A 22,401-nucleotide genomic window follows, 5' to 3' on the forward strand; every position below is an offset into this window, starting at 1 on the left:
CGTGGCCCCCATGACCCCAGGGCTTTTTTTCTTTCTTAAAGAGGAGAGGGTCTGCGTGGCCCCTTCCCCAAATCTATCCTATTATGGCCCTGAGGACCCCATCCTTCAGGGTCTTTTTTTTAATATTTTTTTTTTAAAGGGGACAGTGGCCCACATACCTCCCCTCCACCAAACCTTACTGGGCCCTGCAATCCCGATCCCCCCAGGGCCTTCTCTTTTTCTTAAGGGGTAAGGGGGACCCATCCCTCAGGGCCTTTTTTTTTATTAAAGGGGAGGGGGCTCTCACTGAGCCTTGATAGGCCCTGTGGACTCCATTTCCCCAGGGCCACTAATTTAATATTAGTAAACCAGCCCTTCCAAGGCCTCTCAATATCTCAGTTCATTCTCTAGACAAGGTTTACCAGAAAGTTTAATTTCTGATAACTTCCCCAGTTTAAAAGTGTAAAGTTTGCTGAGTGTATTGAAAGGCCTTGTATTTCTCCTAAAATAATTGCAAATTAACAGACAGGTTGAGCATTTTAATGGTATTTGCACAAAATATGGAGTTGTACATCTCAGAATACAGATTTATCAGAAATAAAATACCGAGATACAAAAATATTGTGATGCATGGACATTGTTGTCCAGAATATTGTTTTTTTAGGTAAGCAATAACGTTTCAAAGAATATCATTGTTTTTAATATTGTTTTCAGTATTATCTTTGCAAAACATTGTTTTTAATTATCTTAATGTATTTTAATTCACATATTAATTCTGTGTTACTACTGTTTGTATAATTGTTATTAATTTTGTTAAAATGTAGTTTGCAACTTTAAATGAATAAGATTTTTTTTATTAAATTGTTAATAGTTATTTATTTTGTCATAGTGGGTTGTTGGGTTTTTAGGGGGATAAGGTGGGAAGGTAATTAAGTAATAACTATAATTCCTGACGCATGGAATGCCCAGCCCGCCTTCCCAGGGAGCCAGATACGCATTCTTCCCCGCAATCTGAGCCTTTTTGCCTCCCCAAATAGAATCCTCAATAAGCTGCTGTATTTTAGCAAGGACTGAGGGGGTGGGGCTGCAGCAGCAGGGTTTGCATGACACATAGCATCTTCGGAAGCAGTGACATCTTAACTGCCGGTAAGCTACCCAGCCACAATAACAGATGTTCTTCCAGGATATTAAGTCCACCCTGGCTTCCTGCAAGAGCCTCGTATAGGTGCTATCTATCGAGCGCCCCAACGTTGGAAGTATCTGGAGGCCTAAGTAAGTGACTCTCTGAGGCACCCGCATGAATGGGAAGTATCACTCCAGGTAGGTCTGGTCGACTGAGCTGTTTGCATGCGGGCGTCAGCTGCCTCCTGACTCTGCAGGAACCTGCGCGTTTGTGTTCCTCCTCCAAGACCCTGACTTCGGTCTCCAATTGGGCCATCTTATCTCTCCTATTCCTGTTCAACCAGGCCACCCTTGCAATAAAGGTGCTGAAGATCACTGCCTTCATTGAGCCCCACAGCAGGGCCACCAGGACATCTGGGTTATCGTTAGTATGTAGAAACTCTGTGACAGCTATGGTTATTTCTGAAATCGTCTTGTCCTGGTGCAGAAATGTGTGATTTAGATGCCAGAAGTGTTGTTGTATTGGTCACCCTGGAAAGCGGCAGACAACTGAAATGGGCGAGTGATCCGACAGGGCTGACACCCCAATGTCTGCAGATGTGGTGTGTGTATTCAAGTGTTGAGAAAGGAGAAAATAATCGATCTGGGTGTAGGACTGGTACACTGCAGAAAAGAAGGCGTAGCTCTTATCTAATGGGTGGTGTTGTTGCCAAACATCTAGGAGGCCCCCTCCGCCAACCACTGTCTAAATGCCGAGGCGTGCGCACCTGCCTAATGTGTCATGTGGGACCAAATTAAAGTCTCCTTCTATCATAATGTCTCTATCTGGTGTGGTCAGTATTTGCCCTACAGCCTCCTCTAAGAATGCCTCCTGCTGGGAGTTTGGTGAGTATATGTTTGCTAGAGTGAATATGTATCCTTGAGTGGCAATGCACAAGGGGAGTGCTCTGCCAGCGCTTTCAAACTGGGTCTCGACTAACTGACCTGGGAAATGCTTAACCAGAAGGATCGCTACTCCAGCTGTTTTCTTAAGGCCGGAGGTGAAATACTGCCAGTCAAACCATTTCAAGCGCAGGTGCTTCCAGTCCGCCCTAAACAAATGGGTCTCTTGGATAAGGCAGATGCTGCATCGCGCATCTCTGAGAAAGGTTAGCAGTGCCAGGCGTTTAACCAGAGCATTCAACAGCTTAGGACCTTAACCATAGGTGTGCAATCTGATCTGTTTTGCCGTTATTGGGAGATTGGGGATTCCCCTCCTGAGTTCCTCCAAGTCCTGTTGCGCGTGTATGCAAGGCGTGCCGTCTTTACCTGTATGGGCTATGTGTGAGGAAAACATATTAAGAAAACAAAAAACAAGTTAACTCAATGTTCCCCGTCTGGGAACCAGCATATGCAGCGTAACGTTTGGGTCAGTGTCATTGGCGAGGTCCTTCATTTAAACACAAAAATAGGGGTTAGCTCTGCCGCCAACGGCCTTCGACTGCTGCTAAGGCGAAAGACTGTGAGCCCCTCATCCGTTCTCACCCCCAACGACCAGGCCAGTCACCGGGATCACTCTCCATAGAAGCACCCCTCAGTCACTGTCTGGATCTGAGGTGCTTTCCCTCTGCTGTGGTTTTCGAAGTAGTGCAGCCCGTTCATGACTCCTCTCTTGGGCTGATGGCTTTCGAATCTTCTTCCTTTGACCCCGGCGGGTGGACACCCTCAGTGCCTGCAGGGGCCGGGACCCCTCCCCACCCCCAGGGCGAGGGAGGCTCGTCAAGTCCCAGTGCCTCCCCTTCCATCAGCTGTCGTGCCTCTTCCATTGTGCGCAGACTATGTGTCTCATTGTTCTACACGAAGGTGATGTAAAAGGGGTGCCCCCACTTATATTTGCTCCCTTTTTCACGTAGGAGTCTGTGAGGGGCCTGAGATTTCTTTGTCTTTGGAGGGTAGCCTGGGAGAGATCCTGATAGAGCCATACTTTGGTGCCCTCAAATTCGATGAAGTTCTTATCTCTCACTGCCGCCATGATGGCCTCTTTTCGCCAATAGTAATGCAGGCATGTTAGAATGTCTTGCGGTTGCCCCAGGGAGCGAGATGGTCGACCCGCTCTATGAGTTCGGTCTAAAATAATGTCCTGCTCCTTCAAGTCCGGGGCCACATGGTGGAACAAGCGGAGGACGTAGTCCTTCAATCTCCCCACATCTGCCTGGAGTGGAACACCTTTAATGCGTATATTGCATCGTCTCGACCGGTTCTCAATGTCTTCAAGTTGATAATTGGGATCTGCTGTTTTGTCTCAAAGTGAGAGGATCTCGCACCTGGGCTCCTCATCTCGATTGTCGCTAACCCGCTCCAGGGAGTCGACTCTTTGTACCAGTTCGCCCATATTGCGTCTAATATCTTTGACATCTGCTGCTAATTCTTGTTTCAGGGTTGCTATGTCATCCCTCAGAGTAGTAAAGATATTCTTGAGAAACGATCTTGTGACCGGCACATCTACTTTCGAAGTGGCATCTGAAGTGGCTGCTGCCAGGCACTCCTTTTTGGTTTGGACTGCCTTCTTTCATGCTGGCTTTGTGACCATGTCTTTAATAGAGGAGTCCTTCAGTGCTGCCCGAGCATTCACCATGCCTACAAGAGGTGCAGTCTGGGCTCACCAGTAGGGGTGGGGTTGGGTTGGGGGTGGGGCTCACCCCTTCTCTTCTATCCCCTGCCAGCATCTGTCCTCTGCTGCAATGGGGTCCCCATCTGGCAGTGTTGCCTTCAAATACTAGTGCAAAAACAACAGATGATGGATGGAATGTAGAGCAAATCAAACATTCACCCCCAGTCACAGATCTTGGTTTAAGCCATCAGTTTTTTTGCTTGTCATGCCATTCCAGTTTGGACCCAGCATTATGAGAATCAGTCTTGACCATGTTCTCCATGGGAACAGTCCAGCCCGAACTGCCAGGCCAGGTACTCCCTGAACCAGAAACAAGCATCCTGGTACCGGTTTCAGGGTATCACCTTTGCACTGAGGTGGGTGGATTGGAGTGGAGCAGATGGTTTTGGATTGATGTGAGGCAGATTGGAGTGGGGCAGGTTGTTTTGGATTGGAGTGGGGCAGATTATTTTGGTTTGCAAGTGGGGCAGATTGGAGTGGGGCAGATCGTTTTGGATTGGAGTAGGGAATATTGTTTTGGTTAGAAGTATGGCAGATTGTTTTTATTGGAGTGGGGCAGATTGGTTTGGATTAGAGCGGGGCAGAATGGAGTGGGATAAATTATGGATTGGAGAGGGACAGATTGTTTTGGATTGGAGTGAGGCACATTGTTTTGGATTGTAGTGGGGCAGATGGTTATGGACTGGAGTGGGGCAGATCGTTTTGGAATGTACTGGAACAGATTGGAGAGGGCAGATGGTTTTGAATTGTAGTGGGGAAGATTAATTCGGATTGTAGTGGGGCAGATCTTTTGGATTGTAGCGGGGCAGACTGGAGTGGGGCGGATTGTTTTGGAATGGAGGGGATCAGATTGTATTAGATTGAAGTGAGGCTGACTGTTTTGGATTGGAGGACAGACTGGAGCGAGGGCAGATTGTTTTGGATTGGAGCGGGGCAGATTGATTTGGATTGGAGTGTGGCAGACTGTTTTGGATTTGAGTGGGACAGATTGTTTTATATTGGAGTGGGACAGATTGTTTTAGATTGGAGTGGGGCAGATTGTTTTGGTTAGCAGTATGGCAGATTGTTTTTTTATTGGAGTGGGGGCAGTTTGTTTTGGATTGGAATGGGGCAGACTGGAGAGGGCAGATTGTTTTGAATTGTAGTGGCCCAATTTTATTACAATTGGTTTCAAGTGACAAAGGATCATTGTGTTTTAGATATGGTGCAAGGTTACTGCATCAATTTTATAGAAGAACCAGTCCAAAGTTGATCATTTATCATTTATCTAGGCCAGTAGTTCCCAACCTTTTGACTTCTGTGGACCCCCACTTTATCCTAACTGGAGCCCGGGGACCCCCACTGAGTCATTACTGAAAACTGGGGACCTAATCTGTTAATATTATTTAATGTTATAAGCAGTCGCGGACCCCCTGAGGAGGCTTCGCAGACCCCCAGGGGTCCCCAGACCACAGGTTGGGAACAACTGATCAAGACGATATTTTGATCATAGATCAGAACAAGGCAAGAGAGTTGGATTATACAAAGATGGCTGTCAATTTACTGGAAACGCTAGGTTTTGTGGTCAACAGGAAGAATGCTTGTTTAGTTCCAAAACAAGGTACCCAGTTTTTAGTCATCTTGGTGAATACTGTAGGTCGGGTCAGAAAACTCCCGAAGGAGAAATTAAAGAGAACGAGGAAAGAGATACAGAGAGTTTTACAACAGAGTCAGATCTCTTTGAGGTTACTAGTCCGTTTTGTTAGACTTTTGCCTTCAACGGATTCAGGCTTTTTTTCCTGGATAATTGAGTTATCGAGCTTTACAGAGATTGAAGGCAATGCATCTGAGAAGTGGTTTACAATATTCGGAAGAAGTTGTTTTTTTCAGAAGAGGCGATAGAAGAACTTAGGTGATGGTTGATGAATATGGAAGCTTGGAAAGAGAGAGTGATTTTTGGGGGAAACCCGGAGTTGATAGTAGAGATGCTAGTTTAGATGGCTGGGATGCATGGTGTGGTTCACAGTCAGCAGGAGGTTGTTGGACAAAGGAAGAGAAGATGCATATAAATCGTCTAAAACTACTAGCAGGATCTTTTGCAATGAAGTGTTTTACGCAGGACAAGGTAAAGTGCTCGGTACTCCTATGGATGAACAATGTGTAGGTGGCTCGGTAGTTAAGCAAGCTGGTGGGTCCGAAGTCAAAAGACTTAACCGATATAGCAAAGGTTTTGGGGATTTTTGTCTAAAGAGAAGAGTTTGTGTACAGGCAGAACACATTCCTGGGTTGAGCAATGTAGTGGTGGATTGTTTTTAACAGAATTTCAAGGATTCAAGGGATCAGATGTTGAACAGGACGGTTTTCTTACAAGTGGAAAGTTTCTGGGGTCCATTTGGTATGGATCACTCTGCCAACAGGTTGAAGACACAGGTGAGCAAGTTTTTCAGCTGGCTTCCTGATCCGGAGCCAGAAGGGATAGAAGCTTTTCTGCAGATATTAAAGGGTATCAGCCCTTATGCGTTCCTTCCCTTTTAGATGATTGCTCGGGTGACAATGATGGTTCACAGATGGAGGGAGAAAACAGTAATGGTAACTCTGCTTTGGAGGGCTCAGGGGTGGTACCTTGTTCTACCGGAGTTGTCAATGGACTTTCGCATTCTGTTGCCAGGTTTTCCAGAACTCCTACAAGGCACAGCAGGGCAGCTTCACGAAGTGGTGATACCAGATAATTTGAGTTGGTAGCATGGAAAATGTCAGGGGAGTCTGGGCAGTACCAGGCCTTCACGACAGGCTTCGATTCTTAAGAAAGATGTATAGATTGGCATGGCAGATATTGGTTTGAAGGTGACTGTAGAGGGACTTCGATCCCATTTCGGTGTCCTCAGTGGAGGTGGTGAATTATTTACCAGAAACGTTTGAGGATGGCTTGTCCTACAGAAAGGTGAATGTGCATAGATCAGCGACTGCTGCACGACATCAGTTAGTGAATGGATCTTCTATAAGACAGGACGTGATGGTGAGTAGGTTGATGAGAAGCATTAGGTTAGCTAAACCCCTGGTTTTCAGGTATAATTCAGTGTGGGATGTGTCTAAGGTATTAGATTCCTTGATTAGTTGGGATTAAATGAGTTGTTGTCTCTAAGACAATTGTCCATGAAATTGACAATTTTACTGCATTTGGTTTCTTTTAGGAGAGTATCAGATGTGAGAGCACTTGATATTACAAGGAGAATTTATTCTCCTGCGAGGGTGTGTTTCTATTTGACTAAAAAAACAAAAACAAATTTGTTTTTGGTATTTTATCCTTTTTTTGATGAGAGAAAACATTTGTGTGTGCTTACGTGTGTGAAGGAGTACAAGAAGAGACCAGCAATAGCTGCACTGTGTGGAGTGAATCAGCTGCTTATTTCTTTTAAGAAGTCTTTTAAGAAGGTGTCTTCTCAAACGCTTGCGAGATGGGTGAAAGAGATAATGAGTAGAGCTGGTGTGGCTGTGAGCATGTTTGGTACTCACTCAGTGAGAGAAGTGGCTGCTTTGGAGGCTTTCATGAGCTAAGGTTCTTTGTGAGATAGTTTGGGCTGTGCTGATTGGTCCAATAATGTGACTTTTAGAAAATTTGATTTTAAACCAGTTGAGAACGTGGCAAGTGTTTTGGTAGAAAAGCTTTGAACTAGAATAATGTTAGCCTCCGGGTCTTGCCATAAAATGTATATTTTCTACAGCCTCGGGGGTAGAAAATCTGTGTTTTATTGAAGACACGGAGGCTAATATCATCCCTCCCGTTAACCCAACTCTGATTTATTTGTTGCTTTGTTTAAATTGTAGCACCCTTGGAGATCGCAGATGGGGAGTTAATCTGCAGGGATATTAAGAAAAGTTTGTTTGGTTGGAAGGAAATTTTATTTCAAAGACTGTTTGAAGGGACTGGTCTGAGTTTTGTTTCAGTCGCAGTTGCTATAAAGAAGGCTGAGGGTTGGGGGTTCTCTGCTTTTATTATGTTGGAATTCTAAGTTCTATATTCTTTAAAGGAGCTGCTGTGAGTAGTGGCAATAAAGGATGATACATAATATTAGCTTTAATAAAATCCTGATTTTCTGCCCAGCAGGCTGTGGACAATCTACACTATCTCTACCCCAAAGTTATCAATCTCCCCAGGTAACAGTAACCTCATGATTAATTACTTACCTACTCTCTATGACTGTATTGAATTTATCCGTGAATGTGAAAACAGGTGATCTCTGTTTAGAATCCTGCGTCTATGTTGCTCAGACTCCTGCAGCACAACATGGTTGGTCACACCCAAGCTGTTCTCTGACCTACTACAGACAAACCTAGGGACAACCTTGTTACCCAAGTATTGCTTAATGGTTGGAATTTTGGCATTTTGCCTGCAATACAATTTATTTCAGGATCCACCTCTTGTTTGCAACCATAGTAATCAGTAAAGTAAAGGGGGGCTAACTCACCGAAACAGAGAGATTTAAAGAAGCTGGGATCTCTCTTGGGATAAGCATGAGAAGGTGCTGCCTAACTAAGAAGAATGTTATCAGAGTTACCTGTACAGTTTGTATCTTCTTACTTCTGCACCTGCTTTCTTTCACTACTGACTCCTACCTCTGCATCCTCCTTCTCTTAACACCTTTCCATTCTTTGCACTGACAGCCTCCAGTATCTTCTACACAACAGCACCCACAGAGACAAGTACACAACAACATAAAGAAATACGGAGACATGCAGCTCCTATTTGGAAAACAATTCAGTGCTGGTAAAAGGCTTGAAAGATAAAATAATACAGGCACACACTGTGTTCCAGCCTTATTCTTGCCATGTTATATAGGGCCGATTACAAGGCTGGCGGTCCAAGGCTCGCCAGCCTCACAGTGACGGTTGGAACAATGCAACTGTTCTGGCCCAACCGACACATTACAACCCTGGCAGGCAGACCCGCCTAAAGACCATTGTTCCCGCCAGGCACATGGTTCCCTTACGTGGTGGCTTGTGGCCTGTGTTGTACTCAGCCAGGGTGGCGCTGAACTCAGCCCCGCCTGGCTGATCACAATTCAGCTTTCCGCCAGCCTTTCCATGGTGGGGATCCCGCCATGCAAAGGCTGGCGGAAAACCACAGAGGGGCCCCTGCACTGGAGGCTCCCTTTAGGGAGCAGAGGCCAATATCGTAGCACTGTTTCCGCTTGGTAGCCCGGTGGAAACCGTGTACTACAATGTTCCCGCCGGTCAGCCTGGCAGGAACATTGTAATAGGCTCAGGGCTGATGTCACCACCATGGCGTCGTCCCCGCGAGTTGGCGGTCCGCGGTGGGACCTCCAAATTGATAATGAGGCCCTTAGTCTGTTGAAAGAACCAGCACTGTCACCTTAATAGGAGTAACAGTAGGTTCAAATCTGTTGGCATGTTGTAATCCCAACTTTTACTGAAACATGTGAGGGAAGGAGGGGGTACATGAGGATGGTAGAGATGTGTCATTGGAAACTCATGGAATCATAGATCCCTATTTGTTTTTAGTCCAGCTCACCACAGCCACAGACGAGGATGTGTTATGGATTCTGCACCCCAGTAATACTAAATCAGGTGTGATGTAAACTGAGTGCTGTTCAATACCTTTATCAGACCTAGAATTTAGACATTTACGCAGATTGTGTGAGCACATTGACAATCTTACAGGTATGAAAGTTATTGTAGTTGTAAATCACAGTGATTGAAAAGTTTATTTTGGGTAACCTGCAATGTTAAACGCACAATTAAGAATATAAAAACACATGTACATACTTATCCTAAAGGCAAATGGAGAGTTGAGTACACATCAAAATTATTAGGGAAACCCCTATGTCAGATTCTAAACAATTTCAATCCAATGGCAAATAAAATATCTTTATACACAGGTGAAGGAAGAATGGGAAACTGAGAGATGGGCCAATAATTTATTTGTTCTCATGAGCCACACATACACAAAGTATCCCAAAATAGCAAAACAGCCAAAGTTTGAGTGGCTTGTTTACATGCTAATAACATCTCTGCATATCTCCTATTACTCATAGCTGCATACTGTACACTGTTAAGACCACAAGAGACAAATCAAAAGAAAATGGACTTTAGACTCTTCAATATTGGGAGACTTGAAGCAGTAAGGGCAGTGAGTATCCAGTTTCCATTTAAGAGTGAACAAGGTCACAATTTTCAATTTTTTTTCCAATGTTTACTTCTTTTGTGAGAGTGTGCTAGAAACTACTGGAAAAGTCAAATGAGAAGTTGATATATATGTGATAAAAGTCATTTTTGCACACTAGTTGTAGGAAATTGGGTTACTGGTTGAGGGGTGAAAACCTACTCAAGCAGCAAACAATTCTTGTCAGGGTGAAACACAAGCAAACCCCAAATTAACCTGTGCTTAATCCAGGAGCTTGGCACAAAAGCAGTTAGGCTTAATTTAGAGCAGTGGTTCCCAGCCTTTTGACTTCTGTGGACCCCCACTTTATCATTGCTGGATCCCAGGGACCCCCACTGAATCATTATTGGAATCTGGGGACCCCCTACTAAGTCAGTACTGAAAGCTGGGGACCTAATCTGTTAGTATTATTTAATTCTCTAACCAGTCGCAAACCCCCTGAGGAGGCTTTGCGAACCCCCAGGGGTCCCCGGACCACAGGTTGGGAACCACTGATTTAGAGCAATGTGTAAAGTATTTATGCAGTACACAGTCAGTAATACAGGGAAAACACAACACAAGAAAAATTGCACACCAATTTAGAAAATTAGATGAAAATGTAATAAATCACTTGGCACCAAAATGACAAAAACCCAATCTGTATAACCGGAGATATGCAATTTCAAATATTTAGGTAAAAATAGTGCTTAAAAGCACAAAGCACCAACTGTAGCTATCTGGTCATGCCAGACCTGGCAAAGTCACAAGTTCAGGCCGACCGTAAAGGAGAGCAGGACGGATACAGGGACCAAGTCACCCCTGCTGAGAAATGTAACTTAAATCCTGGTTGTGGAGCATAGCACTGTGCATTGGCAGTCCCAAAAAGTAATGTGAGGTCTGCTTCGAGGAGGTGGATTGTAGTGGAGGTTCAGAGGAGCTGCAAGAATGGGGACAAAGGCTTACGTTGAAGATACATCATGCTGCATCAGTTCCAATTAGAGGCTATGAGGTCTGTGCCGAGGATATGTAGAGCAGCAGCATTTCCAATGAGCTGCACAGGCTGTGGTGCAGGCTTTCAACCAGGCCGCGTCTTTCTGCGTTGGTTCAGATGAGGCGCTGCAAAGAGCAGCATCGGGTTTGCTGCATCAGTTCTGATGAGACTTTTTAGTCTCACTTTCAAGAGTACAGGACTGGAGAGGCACCACTTGGGGGGTTAGGACTCACAGCAGGCAGAGTCCAGGTGCAGAGTTCAAGGTGGTTGGAGCCTTTTTTGTCTCGGAGGCTTTGATCAGGAGGCTAGGCAACTAGCCCATGGAATAATTCTGCTGATCCTGGGATCAAGATGCAGGTCCAGTCCTTCTCAGTCAGGCAGCAGGGCAGAAGAGTAGCAAGGCAGCAGCCCTTCTTCTGAGTATTCCACAGGTTTAGCAGTGTACTGAAGAGGTGGGCCTCTTAGGGCCCACTATTTATACCTGGTGCCCATTTTGAAGTGGGAGAAGCTTCTAGAGTCCTCCCCTCACAGAGAGGTCTGGAATTTCCTACCTCCCTGCTTTGGCCCCAGCTTGTCTGTGGGCACAAAAGACTAGTGTAAAACCCTTTCAGAGTGTGCTGAGGGAGGGCCTTTGTGATGTGCAAGTGTGGTAGGTGACAGCTCCGCCCCCTTATCAAGTCACAGATGCCCATCCTGCCAACACCTTCTATCCCTTTCCCTCACTGTCTGGGAATAATACAAAATTACCAACTGCCATCTACAGCCTATCATGTGACCTTGGGTACAGACTGCAGGCACCAAATAGTTAGGACAAGAAAATGCTAACTCTAAAAGTGGTATTTTCAGAATTGTGACTTAAAATCCAACTTTACCATTAAAGAGTTTTACATTACATTTAGTTAGAGACCAAACCTGACTTTCCTACTTGCTCCCAATTAAAGGTTATCACTTATTAACTATATTAAGATAACCCAATGTTATCCTATGGGTGAGGTAGGCCTTGCAGTAGTGAAAAAAAAAAAAAAAAAAAAAATTTCACTTCTAGGATATGTGAAAAAGAAAAGTAGATACCCAATATTTTATAGACTGCACGCTTCTCTATGGGCTGTTTAGGGCATACCCTAGGGCAGTGGTTCCCAACCTTTTGACTTCTGTGGACCCCCATTTTATCAATACTGGAGCCCAGGGACCCCCACTGAATCACTATTGGAACACAGGGACCCCCAAGGAGTCACTACTGATAGCTGGGACCTAATATTATTACATTTTTTAAGCAGCCGCGGGCCCCCTGAGGAGGCTTCGCGGACCCCCAGGGGTCCCCGGCCCACAGGTTGGGAACCACTGCCCTAGGGGTGACATATGTATTAAAAAGGAAGGATCAGGCTTGGTAAAAGGTTTATTTTTCCAGGTTGAAATGCCAGTTTAAAACTGCTCACAGAGGCTGCAATGGCAGGACTGAGACATGTTAAAAGAGCTACTTAAATAAATGGTACAATCAGCGCTGTTGGCTCACTGCTAGCATTTAATTTATAGGCCATCAGTACATGTAGTACCACTTTACTAGGGACTTACAAGTAAATTAAAGACACCAACTGGGTGGAATCCAATGTTACCATGCTTTAAAGGAGACTGCACAAGCACTTAAGCACTGGTTAGCAGAGGTAAAATGCAGAGTACTAAAAGCCAACAAAAACTGATTCAGAAAACAGAAGGGTAAAGGCATAAAGTTTTGAGAGGACCCTGCAGAGAGCGCAAAGTTCAAAACTGGTATTTGTCTGGATACTATCTCTTGTTTATGTATAGTTATATCTTTAAGATGTTCGCTGAGTCCCACTGAGGGCAACCTGGTCCATTTTCAACAGCTTGACATAAACAAATATTGGGACCATGAGATCTTGGTGTCTGTAATAAAGTGAGTCCACACCAGACGAAGATATGTGGTAGGAGGTATTTATTACAGCCTCAACTAACAGCCAGCATATCAACTGTCATGCAGAGAACCCTGCATGACAGAACCTCAGAACAAGCTGGTTCCATGCCCAGTGTTCTGGCATGGAGCCATGTTACATCATTACACTTCTTCCTCTTTACATTAGAACAGAAATAACATGAGAACAAAAACACATTTGAACAGAAAGAAAAAGAGGGTAGAAAGAACTACACAAAATCACGCAAATGTAAAGGAAACCTGCGTGTTCTGACACTCCTACGAGTATTATCAGACCTTAAATCAATGTCAGAGGGAAAACGATAAGAAGTATCATCTCTCCTGTCGGCCACACCACACCCCCCAAAATGTGCTACACGACTATGATTCCAGATGCGACCATCATCCGTCTTGACAGCATTTTTAAACAGCTTAATGATAGTTTTTGGAGAGGTATATTTTGACCAATTTTGACACCCAACAGGAGCTTTGACCTTTACTTTGTCTCCAACCTCAAAATTTTTAACTTTCGCATTATTCCTTTTATCAACATAAATCTTCCTTTTGCTTTGCAGAGACACTTCTTTGTCTCTCCATTCCCCAATACCATTGTTTTTCAAACCCTTCCCAGCAACCATCCAGCCAGGACACAAACAAGTATTTGGAGACCTTCCCCTGAGCAGTTCAAAAGGAGTCTTCCCCGTTGAAGCATGAGGAGTGTACCTGTAAGCTGTTATACGACCCTGCAGTTCTTTTCTCCAATCTAAACAGTTTACCTTTGCTAATTGTATACTCTCCTTTAAAGTCCTGTTAAATCTCTCCAAAGCACCATTCGCCTCTGGATGATATAACGCAATTTTTTTATGTACAATTCCACATTTTACAAAATACTCCTCCATCTGAGCAGAACAGCACTGCGGACCATTGTCAGAAAGAATAGAGTTAGGAAAACTCTCGCGTTTGAACACAGATTCTAAAAAACTGATCACAGATTGAGAAGTGATCTCTCTCACCAAACTCACCTCCGCCCATTGTGACTACAAATCCAGCAACACCAACAGGTAAGGAGTCTGATGTTCTCCATGCAATGGCCCCACAATATCGATAGCTAATTCATCCCATGGACTTTTTGGTAAACTTCTACAAACCATAGTTGAACATCTTGGTTTGAGTACCTTATCACTAGCTTGACAAGGTGTACACTCCCTAACAGTACGTTCCACCATCAAATCTAATCTAGGCCACCAGAAATCCTGACGGATGCGCTCTTTGGTTTTAGAAATGCCCATATGCCCTTCATGAGCCATGTTCACGATGACTTCTCTCAAACTCAATGGGGGAATCATTCTTGTGCCCCTCATCAGAACACCATCAACAACGGCTAACTCATTCGCAACTAACGACCAAGGTTTAACCAGACTTCGAGACTTATGCTGATCCAAAAGAGACATCACAGAACACAATTCACTATCCTTTTGCAACTCATCCCTCCATTCATTTTCCTTTACAGCCCCCAGCGTAACATCACAAACTCTTATGCCACACTCAGCATCACATTGATCATTTTCATCCTGAGATTTATCATTCTCTACCACCTCCACCAATCTCGACAGACAGTCTGCCTTTACATTTGTCTTTCCCGGAATGTATTCAAACATGAAGTTATACTCCTGTAAGGAAATGACCCATCTCCTGATCCTCGAGGAAATCGAGTCCAAACCCTTCTTCTCAAAAATTTCTTTCAGGGGTTTATGATCAGACTTGACTACGAAAGAAGATCCCCACACAAATTTTCTGAACTTGTTTATGGCCCAGAATATTGCCAACGCTTCCTTCTCTATAACAGAATAACATATCTCTGCCCCTTTCAAGTATCTTGAAGCACAAGCTATTAGCACCTCTTGGCCCTTCCTGATCTGAAAAAGAAGAGCACCCAGCCCCTTTATACTCGCATCAGTAACAATGAAAGTGGGATTCCCAGGTACAAAAGCTTGTAAGTTTGGTGCATTCCTGAGATCATTTTTTACTTGTTTAAATTCTGTACCACACTCTTACGTCCAAACAAACTCTGCATTCTTACACATCAACTTCCTTAGATTTACTGTCTTATCTGCAAAATTTCGTATAAATTTGTTATAAAATTCTGCCATACCTAAGAATGAAGAAACCTCATCTTTTGTACACAGTTCTTTTAACATTTCAATAGTGTCCACCAAGTCCTTTTTAGGACTCACCCCCTGCCGTGAAATATGATGACCCAAATAGTCCAGTTCAGTGACTCCAAATTTACATTTGCTTCGCCTAAGAGATAACCCAGCATCAAGCATCCTTTTAAGCACAGCATGCACCCTCTCATCATGTTCTCTCACGTTTCTCCCACATATTAATACATCATCCTGGTAGCACTTTACGCCTGAAATGCCTTTAAAAAGATCTTCCATAATCCTCTGGAATACTGAGGCCGCAGAAACCAGCCCAAATGGCATACACAAAAACTTGAAGGCCCCCATTGGCGTAATAAAAGCCGTTAATTCTTGACACTCTTTACTCAACGGAACCTGATGGTATGCTGATGCCATATCCAGAGTGGTAAAATAGCAAGCACCATCCAACGATGATACTAATTCCTCAATATTGGGAAGTGGGAACTTGTCAACCACCACTTCTTTATTTAAGGCACGAAGATCCACACATAGACGGATTTCATTATTTGGTTTACGTGCCACAACAATGGGAGGTAACCACTCCGTTGCCTCTACAGGCTGTATAACACCAGTGGACAACAATTTATCTATCTCTTTTTGTACAGCGTCTTGGACACAAATGGGAATGCGTCTAACTTTTGCCACAACTGGTACTGCGCCCTGTTTCAACTTAATATGGTGATTGTACCCCTTTAAACACCCCAAGGTGTCACTGAACAATTCACCAAAAGCTCTCACAAACTTGTTTTCGTCACCCTCAATAGATTGTACCTGAACAGATGGATGTGCATTAGGATTGAGAATGACACCCAAGCGTGCTTGATGACTCCAGCTCAACAAATTATCACCCCTCTCAGCAACATAAATCCTAGCATCTGTGAACCTACCATTGTACTCAATGCAGTCATCAAAATAACCTAATAACTTAATTGGCAACCCACCATAACCCGTAGGTTTAATATTAGGTTTGAACAGTTTCTTCCTTCCTTGAAAATTCTTCATAAAAAAATCCTTTGAGAGAAACGTGATGTGAGAGCACGAATCAAATTTCATTTTGACTCTAACATCCCCCACCAAAACCCACTCAGAGGGATGTTCCACCTCACTCTCACTAACTTGAAAACTGACTTCCTTTATTTCTGATCTAGAATCGCTCCTATTCCTCATCCTACAATTTTTTCCAAAATGTCCTCTTTTTCCGCAAACATTACAAGTAATCCTATTAGCAGGACACTCACTTGCATTAGCCATGTGTCCAAATCTTCCACATCTGTAGCAATTTCCTTGAAAAGGTGTTGCAAACCTCCTATTCCCCTGTGTCTTTCCTGCACTATTTTCTATTACAACACCTTTCTCACGGACACCCTCATACTTTTTTTTCTTCTCATCTTTTTGTATGACTTGACACTCCACTTCTTGTGCTTTTACACTGACCTTGTCTTCTTTATGTGCTTTACTTAGTTCTCCAACACACTTTAACATATGCTCTACCCTTTTTGCAATACTAACAACCTCATCCAACGGTGGCTCGTCCTTTAGCCAGAGTTCTTCCCTCATTTAATCACTGCAACACCTCAGCACAAACTGATCTCTAATCCTTTCTTCTACCAACGCCCCAAATTTACAACTTGAAGCCAACTTCCGTAAAGCCGTAATATATTCTTCAACACTCTCCTCTTTCCCTTGCTCCCGCAAACCAAAATGGTACCTTTCCATAATAGTACTAATCTTTGGCAAGTAATGTAAATCTAGTTGTCTTGCACATATTTCATATTCATTCAACCACCTCTGATCAGCTTGCGACAATGCAGGTAGATTTTCCAACACCTCCTGTCCTTCACCCCCTAAACAATGTAACAAAAGTGCCTGCTTCCTTTCACCACTCAAATTCGTACCACACACCCTGGCATAATTCTCAAAAATCTTTTTCCATTTCTTCCACTTAATAACCGGTTCTCCTGGATCTGACAAGAAAAACGGCGACGCCGTAACATTCTGCATACTCACAAGAGGTGTAAAACACTTCTTCCCCACAATATATTCCAAACCCTACTAGTTGCTAAAAGTACTTAAAGTCCAAAAGGTGTGCCAGTCACTGTATGTCCCAGCACGATGCCGCTATATCAAACACGGGTCTTCAGGTGTGTTTGTCACCGCAGAGACGACCTTTTCAGTTTAATTCATTTTACAACGCCCAATACTTGTATTCCACAAGTGCAATAAAGTTTCCAAAGAAATGTATATTCCCGTGACCACAAACCAATATAGTGATCCTAATCCAGTCTCCGTCTAAGTTTCAACTTCCAATAGACCGTTGATGTTCTTCTTCGATGTCCTCCAACAATTGCGCTGTAAAAAAAAAAATTGTAAAAAATAAAAAAAAATTCCTTCTTCCTCATCTAAGATGGCCGCCACGAAACATTTGGTCCGTTTTCTTCAGGCAGTTGGGCTTGCTTTCTCTTTGAGCAATCTCGGATCGTTTTCCTCACTCAAAATGGCCGCAACCAAACAACCAGTCTATTTTCTTCAGTCAATCTGGCTTATTTTTCTCCTTTCACCACACTCAAGATGGCCGCCAACAATTCCCACAGCTTTCAGTCCTTTTCCAATTGCTCACTGACCTTCTGACGTCGTGAAGCATACAGAGACCACTTTGATCCTCAGTAAACACTCAAACAGCTTTCCACAAAGCCCCTACAACCGCAATTTCACACTTTTCTCCGCTAGAACATGCTGCAAGACGCTCGATCCTCTCCCAGCACGTCTCTGTAAGTTATCTCTGTTTTTCTCTTAAATAATCCAAGCTCTTCCTTCTTTGTTGTTGTTGAGGCTGTCCCTTCCTCTGTGTTCCTTTCTCCACCCAAGCGTCGCCAGTGTAATAAAGTGAGTCCACACCAGATGAAGATATGTGGTAGGAGGTATTTATTACAGCCTCAACCAACAGCCAGCATATCAACAGAACCTCAGAACAAGCTGGTTCCATGCCCAGTGTTCTGGCATGGAGCCATGTTACATCATTACAGTGTCTTCATTCAGTACTCTCACCAAACTCTATTAAACAGGTTTTGACCTCGGTTATGGGGTAATTTTAAATAAAAGTGAGGACTTCAGGACGATAGATCCATGTGTTTGTTCCACACTGTAAAATGAATAATATTCTGTTGAGACTCTGTTTAGAAGATGTTATTCACGTTTACACTTTTGCTGAGAGAATGCAAACCGGTTCCTTGAGACATTGGGTAAAGGATGATTACGAGAAGGACCACAATTCCTATCGGAATGATCAGTCTGAAAAAGGCCAGGTTGTCAGATTGTATCACTTAGTAGTGCATCATCATCTTAGGTTCACACATGGCTCAATCTTTCTAAACGGATGGTTGCTAGCCCTAATGGCCATTAGCAGTTTGTCATTCATATTTATGCCAATCTTCCTTTTCTAAAGTAATCAGCTTCTTATAGCTTTTTTGCGTGGGCAACCTCACTGCCAGCCAGATTCTATGTATTCTTTGCTGTTCTAAGAAACATGTCCTTCTTGAGCCTACATTCCCTATGTAACTATGCCCCTGCCTGACATTTACTGTCCTAATGAGGATAAAGTGGTTTTAGAAGAAAGATTGCCACCAGGCAGCATAAACATGAATTGAGAGGGGGACATTGAATTTAATCAGTAGATTTGGAAAAACAAAGTTCCCAATAAAGGAATTAGCACCTCAAACATTGCTTTAACAGCAGAAATATCCACTGCTGTAGGGTTAACCTAGATGCTGGTCAGAAGAAATACAGAGATTTACTCCCAATCAAAATGAGAAGGAACTACGGAGTGAATGCTAAAAGAAAGGTACATATGTTGTGCATGTCAGATTTCAATATTACCAACATGAAAGTTCAATCCTTGAATGATTTACATAAAACACAAACTTAGTGAATTGGACTTGGATGCATTATATATAGAGAGCAGTCATAGACTCTGGTCTGAAGAGCCCTGTCTCGAAGGCCTCTCAATAGCTCACTCTCAGGATAGAGGTGGCAGTGAAATAGGGAGAAAGAGAGATTGAATTGGCATTCACAACGCAAAATGGGTTGACCATCTAACCCTGTAATTAGGACCCAGATGTCGGATGTTGGGGAAAGATTAATACAGCAGCATGCATTTGTAAGGCTATCATCTGGGATTTGAGATGTAGCAGAGGAGTTTCAGGTATAGTGATGTTAAATTATTTATATAGGCAAACGATAATCGTCATACATGGATGTAATGCAGTTTAAGCTATTATGATGTAATTAACCAGGTGGTTCAGTACTTTAAAGGCCACTTCACACAAGGAAAGATTGCATGAAGGGCAAAGTTAGGACGTCTTGCTATGCTGTTTTGTGGTATCATATGGGTAGGGTCTTGTGAGAATTTAGCGGGACAATAGTTCTGAGTCAGGGCCTGAACTGAGCTAAATGGGAGTCACGTTTTACCTCATATTCCTTGGCATTGAACATCGTAACTAGGTTGTTTTTCGATGTCCTCTGTCACTTAACAGAGTCACGTAATAAGGTTCAAACTATCTGGATATAGGTGTCAATTAAGAGTTATGATCGGACTCGGGCATCAAACCCCAATGAGCGTTCAGAGAAACAAGCAAGCAGAAGAGGAGACTAGTCCTATGGAAGGAAGTTTGCAAGTTACACAAATGACTGGGATCTGCAAAACACTTACAAACAGTAAATAGGGGGGATAGGGAAGTTGGAGAGTTCCAACATCAAGAGGTGGGGCACAGGAAACTTTGATGAAGGGGGAAGGAGGAAGCTATGTGGGATCAGAGGAGACAGCCCACAGGTGGGAAGTATCACTGGGGCCAAGCCAGAGCTGGGACTGGGACTAGAGCTAAGGCGAGGGAGCACATCAGTAAAGGAGAGGTGGGGAGGAAAGATGGGAAGGAAATTAAAGGCCATTCTGAGGGCAGACCAAGAGATCAGAACAGCAAATGTCATGAGGCCTCAGAGAAACCAAGCTAGAAGCAGAACAGAAGGCATCTGGATCTGGGGGAGTAGATGTGAAAACACTAAAGGTAGGCACCTCTGGGAGGACAAAAAATCAACAAAGAAACATGCAGTAGAGTACAAGGAAACATGCAAGGGGAGAACACCTGGGGGTGGGAAACTACAAAAAAGGGAAACAGGTAGGGAGGGGGAGGCAGAGATAGACCACTAGGGGCATGCCACACTAAGTACTAGAAAACCGTTAAAGATGGTAAACTTTCAGGGACCCTGAATGTGAGGGAGGACAGAACACATGGCATAGCGCCAATAATGGCATGAAACCTCAAACAATGGGGCACACACAGGGGCCCAGCAGAGAGCTTGCAGTACTGAAGACCACAAAAGCCAGAAAATCCTCATAGATCGGAGGGCTCAGAGTGTTGAAATGCTTCCTTTCCACATCAGGAGAGTCAGAGAACCCCTAAAGCATCAGAAACCAGGATGGAGAGCGGAGCACAGGCACTGCAGTGGGAGGGCAGAAAAACCTTAAAAGGTGTAAGCTAGGAGGCTAATGTGGAGAGAGGACAGGCATTCTAGAAGGCAGAGAAATGTTAACACAGGTAGAATCAAGAAGCTATATTGTGTCTGTGTTCAAAATGTGCAGGCACAAGAGTGGTCTAAGAAACCCAAATGGATGGCAAAAAAGGCGGCTTTACGGGAGCCGGCATCTTCAAGAACGGACAGCTAGGATTATCGCGGACAGGAGCAAAAAGGGGTCAAGGAGGAGAGGGGCAAATGACAATCTGGGGGACTATTTTCGGCCACAGTCATGTGTCCCAGCAGCAAATCCCCTTAACACCTAGGAGGAAGCAGTAAGAAGTGAGAATTTAATCTGGCACCAGAAGCTGGCCACAGCAATGCATTAAGTAGACAGGGACAAATCCGAAAATGTATTTACAGAAATCAGTAATCACTCCTAATTTCTGGGTTAATTCCTTTCCCATATTTATTTAGATCATTATATCATAGGACAACAGAGACTCGTCATAAATCACTACATCACACATAATACACATAATTGTCTAACATAACATAAACATGGATGTAATCACTTCACAATTATATACACAAATATACAAAAGGGAGAGATATGCCCGCCGTCACTTCTTTACAATGTGGTCACCCTGTACAAAACTATAGATGTGATCCACTAAAATGTGGTGAACAAGGGTATCAACTGCACCCAGCTGTAAAATACCTAAATATCTTTCAAAGGTATTTCAATGATGCAAGCAAACTTATAGTATACATTAATTGACTTCCAACCCCTTGCTCCCACTATAGAGAAGTCTACGCGTTTCGGCCTCGTCACTTGTGGCCTCTTCAGGACTGCCAGGGGGCACTGGTATCTCTTTCTTCCGTACAATAGCCTCTAATTACCAAGAACATGATATATTCTAAACTTGCTTGTAATTTCTCACTCTCTATTCGAGTATTATGTCCCAACTTCAGGTATAATACGTTGTGAGGCAGTAGAATCAAGCCTCTTGTCGGATCAGTAATTATTTAGATTTTCTCTGGTCCATAATCATTAATGCGCTGACCTTTAGCGCGTTTCTCACATTGGCTCCTGAACGCGTGTAGTATCGTTCCAGGAGATGGCCTGCAAGATTCTGGAACCAACCGAAGAAAAAACCCTCATAAAGTGAAGGCATGCTGGGACATAGAAAAACAGGGCAGGAAAGGGAGCCTGAAAAGAGGCCAGAAAAACCTCATGAAGGAAAACAGAAGGACACATGAGGCACGGATCGGGCAGATAACCCCTCATGAAAGTAATGGCTAAGGAAGCCAAAGGGCCAAGCACATATGTGGACCAAATAAACCTGAATACAGCGAAACAAGTAAGCTACAAGGATCGAAGGGGGTGGGGACTGCCAAACACGCCGAGGCTGAGAATGGAATGCTCGTCCTGTGACCAGGAAGCACATGAGCAAATAAAATATAAAAATGTACAACTTGAATTTAGGAGTGACTTTGTTCGACAAGTCACAGTCGGAGGTGTAGAATTCAGATGGCTTCCTACAGTAGTGTACAGCTGTTCACAGACGTGCTTTAAAAATATGTAACATTTCTGAGCTCTTCATATGTAGATGACCGTTTTTGATTTCTCATTTTTGGCTTTAAATAGTTGGCCACCGGCATGGTATTTCAATTGGATGTTAAGCCACTGGTATTGAATTACAATTTTAAATGAAATATTTCAGATAAGGCTGCGTCATATTGTCTCATTTAATAAACTATCTACAGTCTTAATTCTGAAATGGAGGTTCTTTTTGCACTGCTTTTAGAGCGTCCCTTTGTTCTACCTTTCAAGCTGACTATTTTAGCTATGTGGGTAATCTCAATAGTTCAAAAGTGCAT

At 43.6% G+C, this 22,401-nt stretch overlaps 1 protein-coding gene across 1 annotated transcript in view; it reads right to left on the reverse strand.

The window, feature by feature from the left end:
• RTN4IP1 (reticulon 4 interacting protein 1) overlaps positions 1–22,401 on the reverse strand; it is a 229,342-nt gene that overhangs the window by 106,568 nt on the left and 100,373 nt on the right. The window lies entirely within an intron of this gene.

The sequence above is a fragment of the Pleurodeles waltl genome, chromosome 5, assembly GCF_031143425.1.
Source record: "Pleurodeles waltl isolate 20211129_DDA chromosome 5, aPleWal1.hap1.20221129, whole genome shotgun sequence".
In the NCBI taxonomy this organism is placed as follows: Eukaryota; Metazoa; Chordata; class Amphibia; order Caudata; family Salamandridae; genus Pleurodeles; species Pleurodeles waltl.